The following is a 24,689-nucleotide window of genomic DNA, read 5'->3' as shown; positions in this document are numbered from 1 at the left end:
TCGGGAGGCCGACGGAGGAGCGTGGGGTTTCGCAGGTTTTGGTGGCCTCGGTGTACGAATGGGGGCGAAGGGGGAGGGGTGAGCCAAGCTTAGGGACACGCTTGTCCGAAATGTAGGGTAAGTTACCAGCGTACCCCCACCGGTTTTGACACCGCGACATGGAACTTCATTTCCGGTTGAGGGGTAGAAGGGGGATATTGCATGTCTGGGTTGCGGGAGCGATTTTGGATGAGGAGGGAGTTCTCGCACGCGTCCAAATTTCGGGATAACAAGGCGCGGCGCGGGTTGAAGAAGCGGGAGTTTCAAAGCAGGTGAGACAAAAGATACTCGAGCTTGAAAATTTTGGGATAACAAGGTGTGGATTCCTTGTTCAGCAGAACAAACTTAACGTGTAAAAAAACAATTCATACGAGACACAAGAGAGTCATGTCCCCTTTTACTATATTGCTATAGATGCCATTGAAAAAACTACAAGAAAAATGTAAAAAAAACGGGAGAACAAGATTACCCTGCACAGTACCAAATCGATTCGCACTTCCCTCAACAACAACAAAAAACAAATCAATACCCACCAAACAAAGAGTAATGTCCCTTTTTATATGATTACAGATGGCATGATCTCGAATTTCAATTTTTGAATCCACGTTATGTTGAATTCGAATATATCGTTAGGTGACCTTGCGGTTTATAATTGATGTAGTCATACATTTTGATCTTCCATCATATATGAAGATTTTACTCCACCATGTGAACATATATATTGTCGTCTACCATATGGACTAAATTTGAATCAATTTTCCTTACTTGAATACGATTGTTGTCAAGTTATACAATAATTTAAATATTATCTTGATAACAAAAAACATACATAGAGCAGTAATCATATTTCACTATGAACTACATGTACCATACGCTCTCCAATTCAAATATTTGTATCCATTTTATGTTGAATTGAAATCATAGTACATTATTGGTCTAGGTAGCGAGATGTTTGGGATAATCTAAACCCTGTTTTCATACATATAATTTTTGGCTGAATTGGGACAAGTTTTGGTATAAGCCTCTTGCAAAACCGGAGATTCTCTCAACAAGCCTTGTGGTTCCGAGAGGGAACGTGTCACCTTTGTGTGCGAAACGATATACGCTGCCTCCCCCCTAATTTTATTTATAGAGGCAACATAGAACTATATGAGTGCCCTGTTAAATTTTGGAATTATTTCGGGTTCATTTGGCCTTTTTATACATTAATTGAGTTTCTGGACTTTTAATGTGCATAATCTAAATATGAATTGCATGCACATGCTCCGGTGCACCAAAGTGGGTTGAAAAATCACATGTGTGTCCCTGGTTGAATTTCTAGGTCCCATGGAAGAAATGAGAATGAAATTCAAACATCTGGGCGTCATGACTCGGCCGAGAACATCGAGAAACTTTGATTTTAAATTCATGTAAATCAAACTCACTTGGAAATCATGAAACTTGGCATGGTGTCATGTCATGGCACTAACATGTTGTGGTAAAAAAATTGTGCCAATTTTGAAGCTCGTGGTTCTAAGAGGGAACGTGCCACCTTTGAGTGTGAAATGATATACGCTGCCCCCCCCCTTGAGTTTCTTAACAAAGGCAACATAGAACTACATTAGTGCCCTGTTAAATTTTGGAATTATTTTGGGTTCGTTTGTCGTTTTTTATACATTAATTGAGTTTCTGGTCATTTAATGTGCATAAGTCAAATTTGAACTACTAGCACATGCTCTCGTGCACCAAAGTTGGTTGAAAAATCACATTTGTGTCCTCGGGTGAATTTCTAGGTCCCATGCAAGAAATGAGAATAAAATTAGAACATCTGGGCATCATGGCTCGGCCGAGAACATTGAGAAACTTGGTTTTAAAATTCTTGTTAATCCAAAAAAAGTCTTAAAATCATGAAACTTGGCATGGATGTCATGTCATGGTACTACCATGTTGTGGTAAAAAAATTGGCCGAATAGGAACAGATTTTGGTATAAGCTTTTGCAAACCGAAGCTTCTCTCAAGAAGGCTCGTGGTTTTGAGAGGGAACGTGCCACCTTTGAGTGCGAAACGATATACATTGTCCCCCTTGAGCTTATTTACAAAGGCAACATAGAACTACATGAGTGCCCTGTTAAATTTTGGAATTATTCTGGCTTCGTTTGGCCTTATTTACACATTAATTGAGTTTTTGGTCATTTAATGTGCATAATTCAAATTTGAACTACAAGCACATGCTCCCGTGCACCAAAGTTGGTTGAAAAATCACATTTGTGTCCTCGTGTGAATTTCTACTGCCTCCTTCCATCTATATAGGTCCTAATGCGTTTTTCGAGGCTAACTTTGACCAAACGTTAGAGCAATAATATATGACATGCAACTTACACAAAGCATACCTTCAATTTTGTATCTCAAAGGAGCTTCCAATAATGTAATTTTCATAGTATACATATAATGTGCTATTAATCTTGTCAATAGTCAAAGGCTGTCTTGAAAAACACATTAGGCCCTATATAGATGGAAGGAGGGAGTAGGTCCCAGGCAAAAAATGAGAATAAAATTCAAACATCTGGGCATCGTGGCTCGGTCGAGAACATTGATAAACTTGGTTTTAAAATCATGAAACTTGGCATGGTGTCATGTCATGGTAGTACCATGCCGTGGTAAAAAAATTGGCCGAATAGGAACAAATTTTGGTATAAGCTTCTTGCAAATCGGAGCTTCTCTCAAGAAGGCTCGTGGTTCTGGGAGGGAACGTGTCACCTTTGTGTGCATAATTCAAATTTGAAATACAAGCACATGTTCCAGTGCACCAAAGTTGGTTGAAAAATCACATGTGTGTCCTCGGGTAAATTTCTAGGTTCCATGCAAGAAATGGGAATGAAATTCAAAATTCTGGGCATCGTGGCTGGGTTGGAAACATTGAGGAACTTAGTTTTTTAATTCCTGTAAATCCAAAACACGCATGAAAATAATGAAACTTGGCTTGGTGCCATGACATGGCACTGACATGCTGTGGTAAATTTGCAGTCCAATTTGCGAACGCGCACACATTAACAATCAACAAAGTCATTTTGGAACAAGTGCTGTCACGTTACAATCGGAAACACAAGTATTATTGAAACCGTGGGCGTTCTACTTAGTAGTACCATTTACGTGCCGCCACGCGTCCCCATTTTTTATTAGCTAGGAGGCGCCGTGCAGGGTAGCTATTTGAGTACGAGAGGCATGCGATCAGACCCCTGTGCGTGCTTATCAGGAGGAGAGCCCTTTGACCTCCATCTGCCGTCCACCTCTCTCCCAAGGTCTCCATTAATGGCACCCGAGCCTCTGTTTAGTGGCATGGCTATGTCTCACTCGACTGAGATGTAAGAGAGAAAAAAGAAAATCTGAAAGCACGGATCTTGATGTAAGATCCAACGGACCTATATAGCATCTACTGCGACTTATAGCAAGACTGATGAATATATAAGGACGATTAAAAAATTTGATCAAAGAAGGGCTTGCCCCTTTCGATTTTCATTACTGAAAACCACCACAATTCACAAGAAGTTCAGCACAACTCCAGCCTAACACGAAGGACTAAAAGCTACCAGATTGAAATCGCAACATCCCAAGAGGCCAACAAAGGCCAAACATCCATGCTAGAACCCAACATTTCACAATCAACGACACAATCCACATACTAAACCGATTATTACATCAAAAGAAACCAGGAAACTAGTCTCCGCGGCGAGCGGCGATGAGCTCTTTCGTGTCCTCAAGACGCTGCTTGAGAACATCCACAGATTCTTCCACCAGCCTTTGGCGCTCGTTGCGGAGCATGTCATTCTTGTCCATAAGTTTCTTCAACAAGGCACTGGTCTCCTCCTGCAAGTCCGCACTTCGGACGATCTTATCCCTCAGCAGGTCGCGCTCGGCCCGGAGCCTCTCATTGCCCTCCCTTAGTTGCCGAATAATGCCGGTAGCCTGTTCAAACGAGGCTATCATGTTGTCCTGCAAACTCGCCAAGCCGGAGATCTGATCCATCTGGCTATGGACGATCGCATGCATGCGCCTGTAACAGTCGTCGCCTGCCCGCGAGAAATTTTCCCAGGCCGCCGCGGCGTGGCGGGACATCTCTGCTACTTCCGGACCAGTCTACTGCATCGACGGCGTGGCGGGACCTCTGTGCTGCTTCAGCGGCGCGGCGGGACCTCTGTGCTGCTACTTCCGCGCGGCGGGACATGTCGGCTGCTCTCGCAGCGAGGCGGGACATCTCTCGTGCTTTCGCTTCCATGCTCGCCTCTCCCTGGTGGTAATCTCTCGACCCAGAACTCATGCTGGCCATGGCAGATGCAAGGGAAGGATGCTGAATGACTTGTTTGTTTTTGTGGATGAGGAGTTGAGGAGGAATGTGCAGTCATCTTGGCATACTAGTATTTATAACCGAGTACTAATATGCTCCTAAGTGGGAAACCGTTTAGGTTGTGATCGGTGTGAATAGGTTTGCAATTCAATATAGCGTGGAGTAATTTGGAATGTGACGAGACGCACGCTCAAAATTTATTGACGGTTCTAGTTTCAAAGTGCGGCACTATTCCTGGATGGAGTACTTCTTTTTCTACTCCCTCCTTTCCGGTTTTATAGGGCTTATCTCAAAATTTTAGTTTTTCCATTTTATAAGGCTCAATTTGGTTGTCCCCAACACATGTTCAGATTCCAAGGTGCATTAAATCATTGCATGCAAGTATTAAGAGAAAATTGACCAATGCATGTACTTTATGCATACATGCATTGCAATTAATGCATTAAACCTATCTCTCGGGACTTCTCACACGCACCATCGTGCCACCCACAAAAACGTGTACTCTGATTTTAGTAGTACGTTATACACCCACGATGCGGCTATATCTCCCACGTGTCGGAGCACGACTTAGAGGCATAACCGCATGGTAGGCATGTCGCAAGAGGGGTAATATTTACACATCCCATGTACTGAATAAGAAGGGATACAGAGTCAGCTTACAATCGCCACTTCACACAATACATAAATATATCATACATCATCCAAAATACAATCAAGGTGCGATTACGGAACCAAAATAAAGAAAGACAACCCCAAATGCTAGATCCCCGATCGCCCCAACTAGGCTCCACTACTGATCAACAGGAAACGAAACAAAACAACGATCAAGATCTTCATCAAGCTCCCACTTGAGCTTGGTTGCGTCACCTGCATTGGTATCATCGGCACCTGCAATTGTTTGGAAGTATCTAGGACTCAGGAATCTCACACCCGCGAGATCAAGACTATTTAAGCTTATGGGTAGAAAAGGGGTAATGAGGTGGAGCTGCAGCAAGCACTAAGCATATATGGTGCCTAACTTACGCAAATAAGAGCGAGAAGAGAAGCAACGCAGCGGTCGTGAACTAGAAGTGATCAAGAAGTGATCCTGAAACTACTTGCGTTCAAGCATAACACAAGAACCGTGTTCACTTCCCAGACTCCGCCGTAAAGAGACCATCACGGCTACACACGCGGTTGATTCATTTTATTTAAGTTAAGTGTCAAGTTTTCTACAACCGGACGTTAACAAATTCCCATCTGCCCATAACCGCGGGCACGACTTTTGAAAGTTCAAACCCTGCAGGGGTGTCCCAACTTAGCCCATCACAAGCTCTCACGGTCAACGAAGGATATTCCTTCTCCCGGGAAGACCCGATCAGACTCGAAATCTCGGTTACAAGACATTTCGACAATGGTAAAACAAGACCAGCAAAGCGGCCCGGATGTGCCGACAAATCCCGATAGGATCTGCACATATCTTGTTCTCAGGGCACACCGGATGAGCCAGACGTCGGGTTGGCATAGACCCTGGTTGCCCAGGGGGCGTCGGACATCGCTCAGGTTGGACCAACACTTAGAGAAGCACGGGCCCGGAGGGGTTAAAATAAAGATCACCCTCGGGCTCCGGAAACCCAAGGGAAAAAGGCTAGGTGAGGCAAATGGTAAAACCAAGGTTGGGCCTTGCTGGAGGAGTTTTATTCAAAGCAAATTGTCAAGGGGTCCCCATAACACCCAACCATGTAAGGAACGCAAAATCAAGGAACATAACACCGGTATGACGGAAACTAGAGAGGCAAGAGTGGAACAAAACACCAGGCATAAGGCCGAGCCTTCCACCCTTTACCAAGTATATAGATGCATTAATTAAATAAGAGATATTGTGATATCCCAACAATAACCATGTTCCAACATGGAACAAACTTAATCTTCACCTGCAACTAGCAACACTATACGAGGGGCTGAGAAAAAGCGGTAACTTAGCCAAACAATGGTTTGCTAGGAAAGGTGGGTTAGAGGCTTGACATGGCAATATGGGAGGCATGATATAACAAGTGGTAGGTAGCACGACATAGAGGTAGAGCGAACAACTAGGAAGCAAAGATAGAAGTGATTTCGAGGGTGTGATCATCTTGCTTGCGATCCCGCAAGGAAGAAGAATGAGTCCAGGAAGAAAACAAACAGACGAAGTCGAACGGATCCTCACAAACGCGATGTTATCGGAACTAATCCGAAGAAGCATCACCGGAAAGAAGCAAACAACATGGTAAACAACCATCACATACTCATGGCATGATGCACAACCAAGTATGATGCATGTCTGGTTTAATGAAGCATGGCATGGCAAAGCGCAACAAACAACACTACACATTAAGTGGAGCTCAATATGCAACGGAGTTGCATATTGAAGAAAACACCACATGACTTATTTAGTTCTCTCTCGTTTAGGTACTCGACAATATTAATTGTTGGTTAGCATGGCAAGAGGTGAGGCATATGAAAACTACCTATCTAGGCAAGTATAAATGAGACCGGAAATAACAAACAACAATTCCGGAAAATCCCCATATGCAAATTATGGATTTGATACTGTTCTGCCCTAAACCATATTTTAGAGTTGTTAAACATGCAAAGTAATTTCACCATGTTAAACTAGGAATTATTCCACCCCATTTACATATAAAGTTTATTGGGTTTGGAGCTACGGTTATTTAGTTATGAATTAAATCATTTTAGCATGGCATCTAAGCAAATTAAAGCAAACATCATTTTAAACATTTCAAACATGGATGAAAATTGGATATTGTGAAACTAGATGAAATTCTAGTCAGTTTTCATATATAAATCATTTTAATCCGATGCACAGTTGTGGAGTTATTATATGCATGAACCTAAAGGGGTTTTCTGAAAAACTGCAGTCTCTGGAATAAATGAGAAAATCGCAGCAGCAGGAAAAAAACATTATGGGCCGAAACTGGAAGGCCCAACTGCACAGGGGAAGGCGGGCGACTGCTCACCACTGGGCCAAGCCCAAGTCGGTGGAGAGGGGAGAGGCCGGCAGGCTTCGGCTGGGCCTTGAGGGGCCTTGGCGTGGGAGGCAGGCTAGTTCGCAGCTGGGCCGGTTGATGCCAGAACCCTAGATCGAGGCCGCGACCCGTTTCGTGAAGTAGGGGGATCGAGCGGGCTGGAGGTCAACGCACGGGCGAGGGGACTTGTCGCTGGTAGTTGTCGTTCCCACACGCAGAAGCAAGGGAGGTCGGCGATGAGGGCTTGGGGAGGACCGACCGCGGAGACGAGTCGGTGATGCGGACGAGGCGAAGGACTCCTGTGGCGCAGAAGCTCCAGGCGGCGGCGTTGGCCTCTACAAACGGCGTCGATGTGACACAAGTGAGAGAGAGAAGAAGAAAAGGAGAAGGAAGGGAGAGGCAGGGCATGGCGAGGCCTACGGATCACCGGAGCATCCCGGCGACATGACGACAGGGACGAAGCAGGGGTCCGACGAATCTAGGCGACTCGCAACAAGGGCGGCAGAGGAGCAGGACGGGTGCTCCTCTCCCGATCCAGATCGGATCGAGGAGGCTGTGGCTACGGGAGCTGCATGGGGCACCTATTGGACGTTGGATTACGATCCAACGGTTCGGATGAATGGATCTGGAGTCTGGGGTGAACTGGGTGGTGGCTGAAAACGAGGAGAGAAGTGACTGCGCAGGTGACTGTGGGGACGATCCCAAGGTGGAGCTGGTTTGGCGGCGGGGTGAGGAAAAAAAGGAGTTGGTCTAGGGTTAGGTTGTTTAAATAGGTAGGGGATTAGGTTAGGGGCTACCTAGTCCCTCCGATCGAAATCGGATGGTCGAGAAAAAATAGACTAGGGAGTCCAATAAATAAAACGATGATGTTTTATAGAAGTTTGGGGATGATCCGGATCCAACGGTAGCGATAGTCCGGGTCGGGTTCGGGACAGCTTTCGGACGCGGGCGAGGGGTCGATGCACTATGCAAAGAGGGGTTAGGCGAACGAGGTCAAGTGGACTATGAAGGGGAGTTGGGTTGAGATGAGAGGGAAAGAGTGCGGCCCAACGACGGTTTCCGGAGACCGAAAACGTCCGACGAAAAGATCGGCTATATTGCCGCTATAGTTATTTGTTGGGGCATCAAACGAACTCTGAATGCGATAAAACTTGGCAGGCGGCCTATCTACACTATAGTAACACCGCATGCCAACTTTCAACTCATTCCGAGAACATTTTTCGGCCACTTATAAAATACTATTTCGGACATGCCGCGGGCGCGTGCAAGTGTGTTTGGGCTCAGAACGGACAACTGACGAAACTAGGGGAACCCGGACAGATGCAAGTTTTGAAAACATGATGATGCAATGCACATGATGACATGACAAGATGCAACACGCAAGCGAATGACATGGCAACGACGGCGAATAACTGGGAGACACCTGGCGAACGGTCTCGGGGCGTCACACCTTCATCATATGGATAGGAGTAGTGGCATATGCTGCCAAGATGGCGGATTCAGGCATATTGTTGTAATACTTTTTAAGGTCCTCGAGAATAATCAATAAATTGGCCGCATGCATCTCCCAGATGCAGAGGCCGGGGTGATCCTCCTTTTCTAAAAAAAACTATTCTATATAACAATAAGCACATATTTTAGTTGAACCGAAGAACTACCGCACAAAAATGCACTCACTTTGTCCATTTAACACTTGAAGAAGACCCGTCATGTTCTGTCGTCTTCGATACCTGGCGCAGCACCAGCTGCCAATAGTCATCACACTTGATGATCGGTAGAGGAACACTAACGAGTTGCTGGGCGAGGGCTGAACCCGACCAACCGGCGGACGAGGATCCTCCCGCGGTCGGACGACAATTCGAACGGCGAGCTAAGGAAGACATACAGCAAGGCGGCGCAGTGAGCTCTGGTTGGCTGTGTGGCTCGGTTTTGCAGGGCATACGTTCATCGAATCCGTCCACGGTGGTGACGAGCGTAGATGTGTTGAATCCGGTGGCACGGGGACAAGCATCGACCGAATCGAAGTGGGTGGAGGAGTGGTGGGTGCTATGGGCAACTATGGTGGTGCATGGTGACCGACAGGGGCAAGGACGGCCGCGCCGCAGTGGATGTGGTCGAGCGTTGGAGAGGGGCGGTCGCCGAGGGAGGGGAATTTTTCCTAAGAAGTGGCGCTGGTCGAATAAATATAAGAGGCCATCGACGCGAGAAGTAATGACACTTACAAGGCGCTAAAGCCGATAAGGGGTTTACCGGGCCATCGCACCATCGCCGAGACCTGCCCCCTTGGCGATGATTTGGCAATGGATCTGGGGCCGCATCCCTTGCGGCATGGAGGTGCTCAAGCGACATGGCCAGGGCGATGTGATATGTCCTCTATGTGGGACGGCGGAAGACTCCAACCACATCTTCTTCTCTTGTGTGTCCGCCCAGTTCTTGTGGAGTTGCTTCCGCGAGGTGGTTGGTGGTCGTTGGTGCAACACCAACTTCCCGAACCTCTTCGCTCAGCTTCAGACCTTACCTCCAACGGGCCACCACATTACGTGGCTGGCTATTGGGGTCCTTACCTGGACGCTATGGATGGTTCGAAATAAGCTTGTGATCCAGCATATCCCTCTGCGACGTGCGACTGACGCGGCGTTCAAAATGTGTGGCTATTTGCAGCTCTGGCGGCAGCTTAGCCGTCCTCAGGACCAGGACGCTATCAACATCATCATCGCCGACCTTCGCTCGATGGCTCTCCGCTTGGCGCCGCCGCTTCCTCCACCACCACCGGAGCCGGATTAACATCTTTGTTTGCGGTGCGTCCGCCTTTTTTTTAATTTTAGGGCTTGTTCAGTTGTACCCTCAGCAGTACCCTTTCATACCTCGTACTTCGTGTTGTGCTACCTTGTGTGTGGGTGTGTGAGTGTTGAACTTTTGGATGTGGTGGTTTGCTTTATATATAAAGCGGGGCGAAAGCCTTTTTCGGTAAAGCTAATAAGGGGTCAGCTAGGTCCGGTTTAGCCTCTTAAAACCAAAATTTTACTCTAAAACTTTTTAAAGGATCGGCTAGAGATGACCTCGTCTTGGTATCCATGATCATGACACAGTGCTCACCAATAACTTGAGGCGACAGAAATCATACACCACACGCACTCAAATCAGTCATCTATTTATGCTTGAATATCTTTACGTGGAGTACTGCACCATACATATTTCTCAATTGAGTTTTGAAGGAAGAGATGGAACATGGCACCTGGTTATACATGCTACTATTGCAACAATGTAGTATAAGCATAAAAAAATCAGTAAATAAACAATTTGGACATGGCTAGTTACATGCATGGTTAAGTACTGAAGAGTGACCATTTCAAAACAAAAAAAAAGTACTAAAGAGTGAAGAAGCTCTGCTCACCAGTCACCACTTGCCCAGATCGGAGCTGATTGCTTCAGTGTAGTACTGAGGAGACCGTGCGGGCGCCGCGCTGAGAGAACTTTCTGAAATGCATGTTCCCGAGCAAATATGGAATCCTTAATATTCAGTTCCCGAGCTTCAGATAAGAAACCAGGAAAAGAACACAAAGCACATTTGCAGTCAAGCTAGTTCTAATTTTCTCCGGATTGCTTGACGAATCTTCTCAACCTAAACCTGTATCTTTTCACAAAGGTGGAAAAAACGCATTCTGCATGAAAAGAAACACGTGTTGCTAAAAGAAGCTGTATGTTGAACAGAAGAAGTATTTGCTGTCAACATACGGTGCCTGGTTTTTTATTTTTAGTAAGCAATGTGTTGTGAAGTGTGGTTGCTCTTCAGACTCCAGAAATTGACGCCGTGCAGTCAAATCTGGGATCGTCTGTTTTATGAAAGAAAAAGGTTACTTTATCAACAATTTCGCCCCTCTGGTGTCATTATCAGTATGCTCTTACTGCAATTCAGACTTGGGCGAGTACTCGAAATACAGAGCAAACAACAGAAACAAAACCAAGGCTACTCTAACTTTGTAGAGGAAAAGGTCACTCTCTTGCACAGACTAAGAGCATCTCCAGCCGTTCGCCCCCCAGGGGGCGTCTAAAATCGCCGCCTGGGGGTGAGCCGGCGTAAAAATTGGGCCTGGGGGCGAGTTGGTCCCCAGCCGTCGGCCCCAGAGCCGCCCCCAGGCGCGTTTGAAAATAAAATTTGTTTAGCAAAGTTCGGCACAATTCGGCGAAGTTCAGCGAAACACGATAAATTTCGATAAACTTAGGCATATATTAGACATGTTCGCCGGTTTTCATTACATAGGAAAATAGATAACTAATAAAGTAAAAGAGAAACTGGCTGAACGCCGAGTAGTCGCCATCGTCGCCGCCGCCGTCGGACTTCTCCTCCTTGACGCGGCCGTCCCTGGTGGACCCCTGACCGGCGTCGCCGACGCGGGCTGGTGGCGGTGGCGCGTCGTCATCGTTGCTATCGCAGATGACGACGACCCCGCCTTCGTCGCGGCCGCGTCGGCGCTCCGCGAAGCGGCGCACTGGCGCTCCTTCGCCTTCTCCAGGCGCTCCTTCTCCATTGCTATGGAGTCCCTGCGCGCCCATTCCAGGGCCGCGTCGTCGTTGTCGAGCTCCATCTTCACCGGCGCGGCCGGCTCCTTCTTCACCGGCATGAGCCCCGGCTCCGTCTTCACCGGCGCGAGCCCCGGCTCCGTCTTTGGCTTGACGAAGCGCGGAGGAGGAGCCGACGAGGAGGCGCGCAGGCCGCCCTCGTTGATGACGATGCCGGCGCTGCGAGTGCGCCGACCGAGCGGCGTCTCCGCCGCGGGCTCGGCCTTGACGCCGAGCAGGGCCGGGGCACCGGACGAGTGCGAGGAAGATCGAGAGGAGGAAGAAGAGGAGGAGGACCCGAACCTCCTTAGCGCCCATGGCCCGGCGCGTCGGTGGTGCGCCGGGGTGGCCGCCCTCGCCGGGTACGCATACGACGGGTTGTTGCCGCCCTCGAGGTGCGTCAGCACGCCCTCGAGTGTGCGGCCGGGGACGCCCCACCACAGGTGGCGCCCCTCGCTGTTTTTCTGGCCGCCAACCACCGGCGCGTCGTTGGTGGACGCCAACCGCTGCCGCTGGCGGCGCTCGAAGTACACCGCCCAAGCCGCGTGGTTGTCGGCGGCGTACTGGGAGAGGGAGAGCTGGGCGTCGCTGAGGGAGGCGCGGACGACCTCGATATCCTCGGCGAAGTAATTTGGCTTGGCCACGGCGTCGGGCAACGGGGGAACGGGCACTCCCCAGTCGCTGAGCCTCCACCCCGTCGACCCGGCGCGCATGTCCGTCGGCGTCGGGATGTTCGCTTGGAACAGGAGCCAGGACTCCTGTTCGCGCAGCGAACGGCGGCCGAAGCCGTTGGCCGCCGCCTCGTCTTCGGGGAAACGCTCTGCCATGGCGACGGGCTCGGGAGAGGTAGAGAGGCAGAGGGAGGGGCTGGGCGGCGGTGCTCGAGAGAGGTAGAGGGAGGGGCTGGGCGGCGGCACGGGGCGGGGCTTGTGCGGGCACAGGTGAAAGTGCAACTATCCCTAGGTGGTTTTGGTAATTCATAACAACATATAGCTCATTGAGCTAATGCTATTCCAAGATGACTATTTCAGGAAAGCTCAATGATTGGCATGGCATGGATGTGAAAGTGGAACCCTCAAAATGCTAAGGACAAAGGATTGGCTCAAGCTCAAAAGCTCAAGACTCTTCATTTTATATTTTAGTGATCCAAGATCACATTGAGTCTTTAGGAAAAGCCAATACTATCAAGGAGGGATGAGGTGTTGCTTAATGAGCCTCTTGCTTCATGTGCTTAGTGATATGCTCCAAAACCCTCAACTACTTTCCCATATCCACATATGACCTAAACCCTAAGCCAAACTCGGTCCTACCGATTCTTTCTATCCGGCGCCACCGAGTTTCACTTGTCATAAGCCACTGCCAAACCCTAGCAATTTGGTACTACCGATAGGGATCTCGGTCTCACCGAGATGGGATTGCAAACTCTCTGTTTCCCTTTCGTAACTTTTCGGTCTCACCGAAAGAGCGAATCGGTCCCACCGAGATTGCAGTGTAAACTCTCTATTTCCTTTTTGTAACTTTTCGGTCTCACCGAAAGAGCAAATCGGTCCCACCGAGTTTACCTGACCAACTCTCTGGTTAGCTTATTACCAAACTCGGTCTCACCGAGTTTGTGTAATCGGTCTCACCGAGATTACGTTATGCCCAAACCCTAACCATATCGGTCCTACCGAGTTGCATGTCAGTCCCATCGAAAATCTCTAACGGCCACTAGGTTTACCTTTTCGGTCCGACCGAGTTTGTTGATTCGGTCCCACCGAGATTGGAAAACTGTGTGTAATGGTTGGATTTTGTGTGGAGGTTATATATACCCCTCCACCTCCTCTTCATTCGTAGAGAGAGCCATCAGAACACATACACCATTCCAACTCATATGTTCTGAGAGAGAACCACCTACTCATGTGTTGAGACCAAGATATTCCATTCCTACCATATGAATCTTGATCTCTAGCCTTCCCCAAGTTGCTTTCCACACAAATCTTTTTTCCACAAAATCCAAATCCTATGAGAGAGAGTTGAGTGTTGGGGAGACTATCATTTGAAGCACAAGAGCAAGGAGTTCATTACCTACACACCATTTGTTACTTCTTGGAGAGTGGTGTCTCCTAGATTGGCTAGGTGTTACTTGGGAGCCTCCGACAATATTGTGGAGTTGAACCAGGGAGTTTGTAAGGGCAAGGAGATCGCCTACTTCGTGAAGATCTACCGCTAGTGAGGCAAGTCCTTCATGGGCGATGGCCATGGTGGGATAGACATGGTTGCTTCTTCGTGGACCCTTCGTGGGTGGTTGCTTCTTCGTGGACCCTTCATGGGTGGAGCCCTCCGTGGACTCGTGCAACCATTACCCTTCGTGGGTGGAGCCCTCCGTGGACTCGCGCGACTGTTACCCTTCGTGGGTTGAAGTCTCCATCAACGTGGATGTAGGATAGCACCACCTATCCGAACCACGGGAAAAACATCCGTGTCTCCAATTGCGTTTCGAATTCTCCAAACCCTTCCCTTTACATTCTTGCAAGTTGCATGCTTTACTTTCCGCTGCCAATATACTCCTTGCATACTTGCTTGAATTGTGTGATGATTGCTTGACTTGTCCTACAATAGCTAAAATCTGCCAAGAACTAAAATTGGGAAAAGGTTAAGTTTTTATTTGGTCAAGTAGTCTAATCACCCCCCCCTCTAGACATACTTTCGATCCTACAAGTGGTATCAGAGCTTTGGTCTCCATTTGCTTTGATCTCCATAGCTTTTGGTGGTCATAGCCTTGGTTTCACAACCTAGGAGAGTATGGCGTCTAGCGAGGGAAATTATCACCGTAGAGGTCCTTACTTTGATGGTACTAATTTTGCTAGTTGGAAGCATAAAATGAAAATGCATATTCTTGGACATAACCCCGCCGTTTGGGCTATTGTGTGTGTTGGTTTGCAAGGTGACTTATTTGATGGGAAAGAACCAAACCGTGAAGCTACCGCGGATGAGTTGAAGATGTTGCAATACAATGCTCAAGCTTGTGATATTCTCTTCAACGGATTGTGCCCCGAAGAATTCAACAAAATCAGCCGTCTTAAGAATGCAAAGGAAATTTGGGACACTTTGATTGATATGCACGAAGGTACCGACTCCGTCAAGGAATCCAAGTTGGATGTGCTTCAAAGTCAACTTGAAAAGTTCAAAATGAAGGATGGTGAAGGTGTTGCTGAAATGTACTCTAGGCTTGCTCTCATCACAAATGAGATTGCCGGCTTAGGAAGTGAAGAGATGACCGATAGATTCATCATCAAGAAGATTCTAAGAGCCTTGGATGGAAAATATGATACCGTGTGCACATTGATCCAAATGATGCCCAATTACAAAGATCTCAAGCCAACGGAGGTGATTGGAAGAATTGTTGCTCATGAGATGTCACTTAAGGATAAAGAGGAACTTCACAACAAAACAAGTGGTGCCTACAAAGCCTCATGTGAAGCCCCTACATTATCAAGTGAGAAACAAAACTTCAATGAAGAATTGAACTTAATGGTGAAGAACTTCAACAAGTTCTACAAGAGTAGAAGCAAAGATAGAAGCTTCAAGTCAAGGTCCTACAATGACAAAAGATCTTCTAGTCGAGAGCGAAACTGCTACAGTTGTGGAAGACCCGGACACTATTCCAATGAGTGTACGGCTCCCTACAAGAGAAGAGAAGATTCTCCAAAAAGAAGAAGCAAAGAATCACCACCAAGAGAGAGAAGGAGTAGAGATGATCGTTATGAACGAAGATACTCACGGAGAAGCAAGGATTCGGAAAGGAAGGAAAAATCATCAAGGAGCTACACAAAACGAAGACATCAAGCTCATGTTGGTGAATGGGTATCCGGCTCCGACTCCGACAGCCACTCCGAGAGAAATTATCACTCCGACTCCGAAGATACTCAAGATGAAGGTGTTGCCGGTCTAGCACTTGTGTCAACCAACTCCTACGACATATTTGACTCACCAAATGAAGGAATTGGAAGATGCTTCATGGCCAAAGGTCCTAAGGTAACACACCCCGAGTATGTTGATTTCAATAGTGATGAAGATGACTTGTTAGGTGATGATTTGCTTGTTGACAACTCTAGTGATGAATACTATGATGAAACGTCAATTAATCATGCTAATCAAGATAAAACGAATGACAATGATAAGGAGAAGATTGAGGCTCTAACTAAAGAACTAAACACTCTTAAGTTAGCTCATGAAACTATCTTCGAAGATCATCGAGAACTTTTAAGAGCTCATGAGAAATTACGCTTTGAAAAGCTCAATCTTGAGCAAGAGCATGAGTTCTTAAAAGCAATCAATGATGATCTCCGCAAGAAAAGTTCTTCTTACATTGCCAAGCGTTTACTCTTATCCACTTACATGCCTCAAGTCAAGTCTAGTAACAAGAACAAGAAAGATTCTTCCTCTAGCAGTAACAATGATCATGCTAAATCCAATATTGTTGCTTCTAGTAGTTCTCTTGATTCCACTAATGATTCTCTTAGCCAAGTTACACTTGAGCAAGAAAATAGCTTATTGAAGGGAATTATAGAGAAAGGAGTGTACAAAAGCCTTGCCGGGAGTAAGCAATTCGAGGAAATTGTGCGCAAGCAAGGAATGCACCGGAAGAATCAAGGTGTTGGTTTTGAACGAAAGTTCAATGCAAATGGAGTTGAGTGGGAAGAAGATCAATACCCCAAGACAAAGTTTGTTCCTCAACAAGAGAAGTATGATACTTCTTTCAAGGGGACACAAGCTCAAGATGATCTTCCACCACAAGACTACAAGCAAAAAGGCAAGGACAAGCTTCAAGAGGAAATTGATGCATTTGAAGAAGCTCCTAAGACCTTAGTCAAGTGGATTCCCAAGACTACTTCAAGTTCCACTTCATCAAGTACGACTACAACTCCAAGGATTCCCATCAAGATGGTGTGGATCCAAAAGAAGAAGAACTAGAGAGTTCTTGAGGGTGACTCCGCCAACATACTTCACTCTTATCATTTTGGCAAGAACAAGTGCAATCAACCTCCACATCTTGCACTAGTTCAAGGAGTCACAAACCCTCTTGTTGGTAAGACAAGGGACAAGGTAACCTAAAAGTTTTCATGGACATCATCTTGTGTGTGCATCACTCTATGTCTATGGATATCCTTGTTTGTTCCTTGTGGGACTAACCCATGTAGGTATTGAAAGTGCAATTCACTCAAATGGATAGCTCCAAGTGATCTACATCAACATTGAGCATCCACATCTTCAACATCTACATGAAGTCATCATCTACAAAACCCGAGGTTAGTTCATCCCTCTAAGGGGGGATATCACATCTAGGGGGAGCTTTACTCTAAGACTTGAGCTAAAGCAACTCTAAAGATGTGAACACAACAATGCTTTATGTAAAAGTGGTAACCCCACTTATGCTTAAACGATGAGTATGACCTATGATCAAGTGTTCTCACTTGACTCCTAAGTCAATATACTCATATATAGATGACCTTGTCATCGCAAATTGCTTGATAGATGCTAGAATTGGTTGTGCATGCCTTGTCACATATTTCATTTGCCATCTTATTGTGTGAGCATGCTGGTTGCATATTCTACTCATTCGAGGACATCCACTTGTTGTTTTGATTGTTTGGTTTTATTTCCTTTTGCCAAGTGGATGGACAAGAATGCCTAAGAACCTCCTCTAGCTATCTATGCTTTTCTCGTCTCAAACTCTATTCATGCTACATCACAAAATTTGATCAAGTCAGATTCGAACCACTCTGTGTGAGGAGCGCTCGGAGTCCCCGATTCGTCATAGACTTAAATTTCCAAAACCTCTTTATGATTCTCGGTCTGACCGAGACCCTACTTTCGGTCCTACCGAGATCATTAAGTTGATCTAGGTTTTCGATCTCGGTGCAACCGATTTGAACCATTCGGTCACACCGAGTTGCAGCAACTGTATACAGTTTTGCATCTCGGTGCCACCGAGTTGTTCCACTCGGTCACACCGACAGGGTCGGGCTATATATAGTCACGGGCAAAAATTTGGAAATTTCTCCGAACCCCTTCGCCCGCGCGATAGCCTGCTCTGCCAACTTGGTCTCCGGATCGTCTCCTCGCCGCCAGCCGCCTCCAGTCGCTGGTCTCCGTCGCCGTCAACGGAAATTCAACCCCGCCGTTGCCGCCGTAGCGAGTCTTCGCCGAACTAGGGTATGGACTCGATCTTTGTGCTATTCCCCAATCCGATTCTTAGCACATTGTGATCATCATGATTCTTGCCACGTTTGTTAAACTTCTATCCAGTGAATGAACTCGTAGATTAGGTTTAATTGGAAAATTTTAGGGTTCGGTTTCCGCCGAAACCATCTCGGACCCACCGAGTTGAAAAACTCGGTCCCACCGATTTGGCTTATGCCATTGCACAAGTGAGACTCGGTCTGACCGAGAATTACTTATCGGTGTGACCGCTTTTGGAACTCTGTGAAACCCTAGCAGTCTCGTTGCCACCGAACTGTGACTCGGTCTGACCGAGTTCACTAGTTTAGGTGCCAAAACTGCTTCGGTATCACCGAGTTTAGAAATCGGTAGATCCGAGATGCTTTCAGTGGGAAACTAAAACTAAGTTTTTGAATTATTCCTTTGCAAAAATCTCTGCATTTTGTGATGCTCATCCACTCTATCTCATCTATAACCTATTCACAGGGTCAGCAGTCAGAGTTTGCATCATGTCAGACCAAAGTGATAGCCAGAACTTGTCAGAGCAGCAAGTGCAGATGAGTGAGGGCACTAGTCCCTCAAGTTCCTCAGATGATGGCAGCAGGAGCACCCGTAGCAATCTGCCTAAAGCTGCCACAAGACAGAGAAAGAAGAGAACCTCAGACTCAGAAGATGAGGATTATGTGGCAGAAGAGGAAGCAACTTCCAAGAGAGTTGAGCCAGCACAGGGCATAAAACCAGGGATGAAGATCAAAAGGCCAGCAGGCAGGCAGCCTATGTCAAAGGCCAGAGCTTCAACTGAGAAGCCCACTCCCATTGATCTAGTTGCTGCTGAAGGCAAGAAGAGGAAAGAAAGGGTGAAGAAAACTGTAGCCAGAGTGCTTAGCAAGGCTTCCATCATGGAAGATGAGGAGGAGGAAGAAGAAGAGGTAGCTGCACCAGCACCTAAGGCACCCAAGCTGATGGGTGATGCCATAAGAACAGGGGCAGCTGCTTCCAAGGCCAAGCCAGCTCCAAAGCCAAAGCCAAAGAGGAACACAAGAAGCATCCCAGCTACTAAGAAGAACAAGGCCCCAGTGCCTGAAGCTGCAGAAGAAGAAGAAGAGAATGTTCTTAGAAAGCTCAAGCCCAAGATCCCAGACCACAACGATGCTCATCCTGTGGCTGAGGATATGAAACTCAGGAGAGATTCAGGGCTCCGGAAGTGGAGAGAAGCAGACTCGTATGCTTCAAGGAGAAGGACTGCAGTTGACTACATGTTTCACACCAAGGAGCAGCAAGACTTTTATGAGACAGTGCTGCTAGACAAGAAGCCAATTGTCTGTGATATGAGATGGGTTGATTGGCAATACATCAAGGACAACGAAGAGTACTACCCTGGAGTGCAGGACAGCTTCAAGGCGTGTGGAGTAGAGGACTTTGTTGGGCAGAAGCTCACAAAGTGGAACGAGGAACTCATCATGCAGTTCTACTCCACAGCCCATTTCTATCCAGATGGCAGGATTGTATGGATGTCAGAGGGTACGAGGTACCAGTCTACAGTTGCTGAATGGGCTCAGCTGATTAATGCCCCAGAAGAGCATGACGATGACTTGGACATTTATGCCAAGAAGAAGATGGACCACAACTCAATGTCAAACATGTACAAGGAGATTCCAAATGAAGCACTTGATACGTTCAAGTTTGGCTCAGTACACTATCTTCTGTCAGGGCTGCCAACCATCAACTGGATTCTTAGGCACACCCTATTGCCCAAGTCTGGAGATCACAAGATGATCAGGGGCCACGCGATCAACTTGCTTCATATCTTTGACGTGCCACAGAAATTCAAAGTCATGAGCCTTATGATTGAAACAATCAAGAAGATAGCAGCAGACCAGAAGAGGAGCTGTGGATATGCCCCACAGATTCAGGAGCTCATCAACTCTAAAATGGGCACGGGCATATACTTATTGGACAAGGAACACCTGCCCATCCGTCCAGACTTTGAAGATAATCAAGTGGTCATGACTGAGAATGAGCCATCATCTGCCCAAGCACAAGCCAAGAAGGAGAAGGCGAGGAAGGAGAAAGCTGCCAAGATGCCTACTCAAGAGGAGGCATCTGAATATTTCCTGAAAACCAAACAAGAGCAGCTTGGTTACTTGATTGCATCCACCCTGCGGATTGAGCAAGGACTAGCCACCCTAACTCAGAACCAGGCAAGCTTAGAGAGGATCATGGAACAAAAGTTCTATGACTTGGATGTCAAAGTGACAGAGATTCAGACTGCAGTGGAGCAGCTCCAGGATGACATGCAGGAGAGGAGAGGCAAGACTACAACTGATGCCTTTGCTAGAGTGCCACGAGGTCCGAGGTCGTCTGCAGTGCCAGTTGCTGACCCCAGAGCCACCACGTCTGCACCAGCTATAGCCTCAGTTCCATCAGCTCCAGCGTCCACTTCAGCCTCGACTCCGACCACGTCTACAGAAGGCTTCGTCCTTGGAGTGCTCCAGACTCCACCACCACCTGAAGATCAAGCCTGAGTGTCGACTTAGCACTATGCATTTTCTAGGAAGTTTTTGATAACTTGTTGCCAAAGGGGGAGAAAATGTATAGATCATAGGCTTCGAGAGAGAGTGTTGCTTTTATTCTCTCTTGTTTTATTTGGTGGTTTTTCGAACTTTGTTTGCTTTTGTGTGAGATACTATGTCATTGCTCGTGAGACATTGATGATCATGTGTTTGATCATAAGCTACACTTGATGTTTGCTTAATATTATCATCTTATCTATCTTATGTGATCATTCACTATTCTTGGTGATGAGTGCATGTATTTCATTCTTATCATTTTAAGCGCTCCACCAAGATGTATGTGACATGGAAGAGTAACCCATGACTCTAACTCTTTGTGCATTTGCAGTCCAAAGCAAATTTTAAATATGCACAAATTTAGGGGGAGCTCTTACTTGTCACATACTTATCAAAGCGACGATATATTTCATGCTTATTATCATTTGTCGAAGCTTTGATCTATATGTTGTCATCAATTACCAAAAAGGGGGAGATTGAAAGTGCAACTATCCCTAGGTGGTTTTGGTAATTCATAACAACATATAGCTCACTGAGCTAATGCTATTCCAAGATGACTATTTCAGGAAAGCTCAATGATTGGCATGGCATGGATGTGAAAGTGGAACCCTCAAAATCCTAAGGACAAAGGATTGGCTCAAGCTCAAAAGCTCAAGACTCTTCATTTTATATTTTAGTGATCCAAGATCACATTGAGTCTTTAGGAAAAGCCAATACTATCAAGGAGGGATGAGGTGTTGCTTAATGAGCCTCTTGCTTCATGTGCTTAGTGATATGCTCCAAAACCCTCAACTACTTTCCCATATCCACATATGACCTAAACCCTAAGCCAAACTCGGTCCTACCGATTCTTTCTATCCGGCGCCACCGAGTTTCACTTGTCATAAGCCACTGCCAAACCCTAGCAATTCGGTTCTACCGATAGGGATCTCGGTCTCACCGAGATGGGATTGCAAACTCTCTGTTTCCCTTTTGTAACTTTTCGGTCTCACCGAAAGAGCGAATCGGTCCCACCGAGATTGCAGTGTAAACTCTCTATTTCCTTTTTGTAACTTTTCGGTCTCACCGAAAGAGCAAATCGGTCCCACCGAGTTTACCTGACCAACTCTCTGGTTAGCTTATTACCAAACTCGGTCTCACCGAGTTTGTGTAATCGGTCTCACCGAGATTACGTTATGCCCAAACCCTAACCATATCGGTCCTACCGAGTTGCATGTCAGTCCCATCGAAAATCTCTAACGGCCACTAGGTTTACCTTTTCGGTCCGACCGAGTTTGTTGATTCGGTCCCACCGAGATTGGAAAACTGTGTGTAACGGTTGGATTTTGTGTGGAGGTTATATATACCCCTCCACCTCCTCTTCATTCGTAGAGAGAGCCATCAGAACACATACACCATTCCAACTCATATGTTCTGAGAGAGAACCACCTACTCATGTGTTGAGACCAAGATATTCCATTCCTACCATATGAATCTTGATCTCTAGCCTTCCCCAAGTTGCTTTCCACACAAATCTTTTTTCCACAAAATCCAAATCCTATGAGAGAGAGTTGAGTGTTGGGGAGACTATCATTTGAAGCACAAGAGCAAGGAGTTCATTACCTACACACCATTTGTTACTTCTTGGAGAGTGGTGTCTCCTAGATTGGCTAGGTGTTACTTGGGAGCCTCCGACAAGATTGTGGAGTTGAACCAAGGAGTTTGTAAGGGCAAGGAGATCGCCTACTTCGTGAAGATCTACCGCTAGTGAGGCAAGTCCTTCATGGGCGATGGCCATGGTGGGATAGACAAGGTTGCTTCTTCGTGGACCCTTCGTGGGTGGTTGCTTCTTCGTGGACCCTTCGTGGGTGGAGCCCTCCGTGGACTCGCGCAACCATTACCCTTCGTGGGTGGAGCCCTCCGTGGACTCGCGCGACCGTTACCCTTCGTGGGTTGAAGTCTCCATCAACGTGGATGTAGGATAGCACCACCTATCCGAACCACGGGAAAAACATCCGTGTCTCCAATTGCGTTTGAATTCTCCAAACCCTTCCCTTTACATTCTTGCAAGTTGCATGCTTTACTTTCCGCTGCCAATATACTCTTTGCATGCTTGCTTGAATTGTGTGATGATTGCTTGACTTGTCCTACAATAGCTAAAATCTGCCAAGAACTAAAATTGGGAAAAGGTTAAGTTTTTATTTGGTCAAGTAGTCTAATCACCCCCCCTCTAGACATACTTTCGATCCTACAAGTGGTATCAGAGCTTTGGTCTCCATTTGCTTTGATCTCCATAGCGTTTGGTGGTCATAGCCTTGGTTTCACAACCTAGGAGAGTATGGCGTCTAGCGAGGGAAATTATCACCGTAGAGGTCCTTACTTTGATGGTACTAATTTTGCTAGTTGGAAGCATAAAATGAAAATGCATATTCTTGGACATAACCCCGCCGTTTGGGCTATTGTGTGTGTTGGTTTGCAAGGTGACTTCTTTGATGGGAAAGAACCAAACCGTGAATCTACCGCGGATGAGTTGAAGATGTTGCAATACAATGCTCAAGCTTGTGATATTCTCTTCAACGGATTGTGCCCCGAAGAATTCAACAAAATCAGCCGTCTTGAGAATGCAAAGGAAATTTGGGACACTTTGATTGATATGCACGAAGGTACCGACTCCGTCAAGGAATCCAAGTTGGATGTGCTTCAAAGTCAACTTGAAAAGTTCAAAATGAAGGATGGTGAAGGTGTTGCTGAAATGTACTCTAGGCTTGCTCTCATCACAAATGAGATTGCCGGCTTAGGAAGTGAAGAGATGACCGATAGATTCATCATCAAGAAGATTCTAAGAGCCTTGGATGGAAAATATGATACATGTGCACATTGATCCAAATGATGCCCAATTACAAAGATCTCAAGCCAACGGAGGTTATTGGAAGAATTGTTGCTCATGAGATGTCACTTAAGGATAAAGTGGAACTTCACAACAAATCAAGTGGTGCCTACAAAGCCTCATGTGAAGCCCCTACATCATCAAGTGACGTGACGCGCTGCCCGTACATCATCATGTCCCGTGACGCGCTGCCCGTGAGGAATCAATGGCAAGGCTGACCGGCGGCAGCCTTGCCATTGATTCCCCGCGGGAATCGAGGCCGTTGGGGGAAGACGAGTCGCCGTGTCGCTGACGCGGCTGGCCCGCGGCTTTTTCGCGACAAAACAGCTCACCCCGGCGCCCCCGGGCGCCCCCAGCGCGTCGGGTTTGGCCTGGGTCCGTCAGCACTGTTTTCGGCCCAGGCCGGCGAAAATCGGGCTCCTGGGACACGACTGGACCGTTTTTTTGGCGCCGGCGTGAGAAAATCGTCTGGGAGGCCTTTCTGGAGGCGCGGTTGGAGATGCTCTAAGGATCCAAGTAGGTGCAAAATTCGAACTGAAACTCGGCCCGGTAGAGAACGGACAATAGAGAAAGGGCATAATGCCACTTGAAAATTTTCAAGAGAATTCAGAGCTGACAGCATGGACCAAATCATCACAAATCAAAAGGAACAAAACTTAAAATTAATAGTTGGCAGCTCAAGGCCATTCACGCTCACAGTTCTGCAGAAAATTATGACGTCACTCACAGTTTTATAAAGCCCTAGCCACTCATAGTTTTATAGACTTGAGAAAATAGCCAAGGTCTTTCACACTCAGAGAATTCAGAGTCGACACTAAGGACCAAACCATATATCAAAATGACCAAAAGTTTAAATTGATATTTGGCAGGGGCCGCGCGAACGCGTACCCCCTCTATCACAAATTATGACGTCCACTCTCCCTCAAAGGGGAGATGGTAAGCCAGCGCACCCACAAAGTGCAATATGGGTCACTAGTCTAGGCCATGGCTCTTCTTGCTCAACCATAGACCCCGTCCAGGTAAGTACTCCCTCCGTTCGGATTACTTGTCGCAGAAATGGATGTATCTAGACATATTGTAGTTCTAGATACATCCATATCCGAGACAAGTAATCCCGAACAAAG

General features: G+C 46.7%; 1 non-coding gene across 1 annotated transcript; it reads right to left on the bottom strand.

The window, feature by feature from the left end:
* Positions 1-24,431: 24,431 nt before the first annotated feature.
* LOC125517738 (U1 spliceosomal RNA) lies at positions 24,432-24,592 on the bottom strand. The gene has a single exon (XR_007287779.2). It is a non-coding gene; the product is annotated as a U1 spliceosomal RNA (small nuclear RNA).
* Positions 24,593-24,689: the final 97 nt, after the last annotated feature.

This window comes from Triticum urartu, chromosome 6A (genome assembly GCF_056163025.1).
Source record: "Triticum urartu cultivar PI428250 chromosome 6A, HENAU_Tu73, whole genome shotgun sequence".
Lineage (NCBI taxonomy): Eukaryota > Viridiplantae > Streptophyta > Magnoliopsida > Poales > Poaceae > Triticum > Triticum urartu.
Note: the sequence above shows the minus strand (reverse complement) of the source record. Positions and strands in the feature narration are given on the sequence as shown.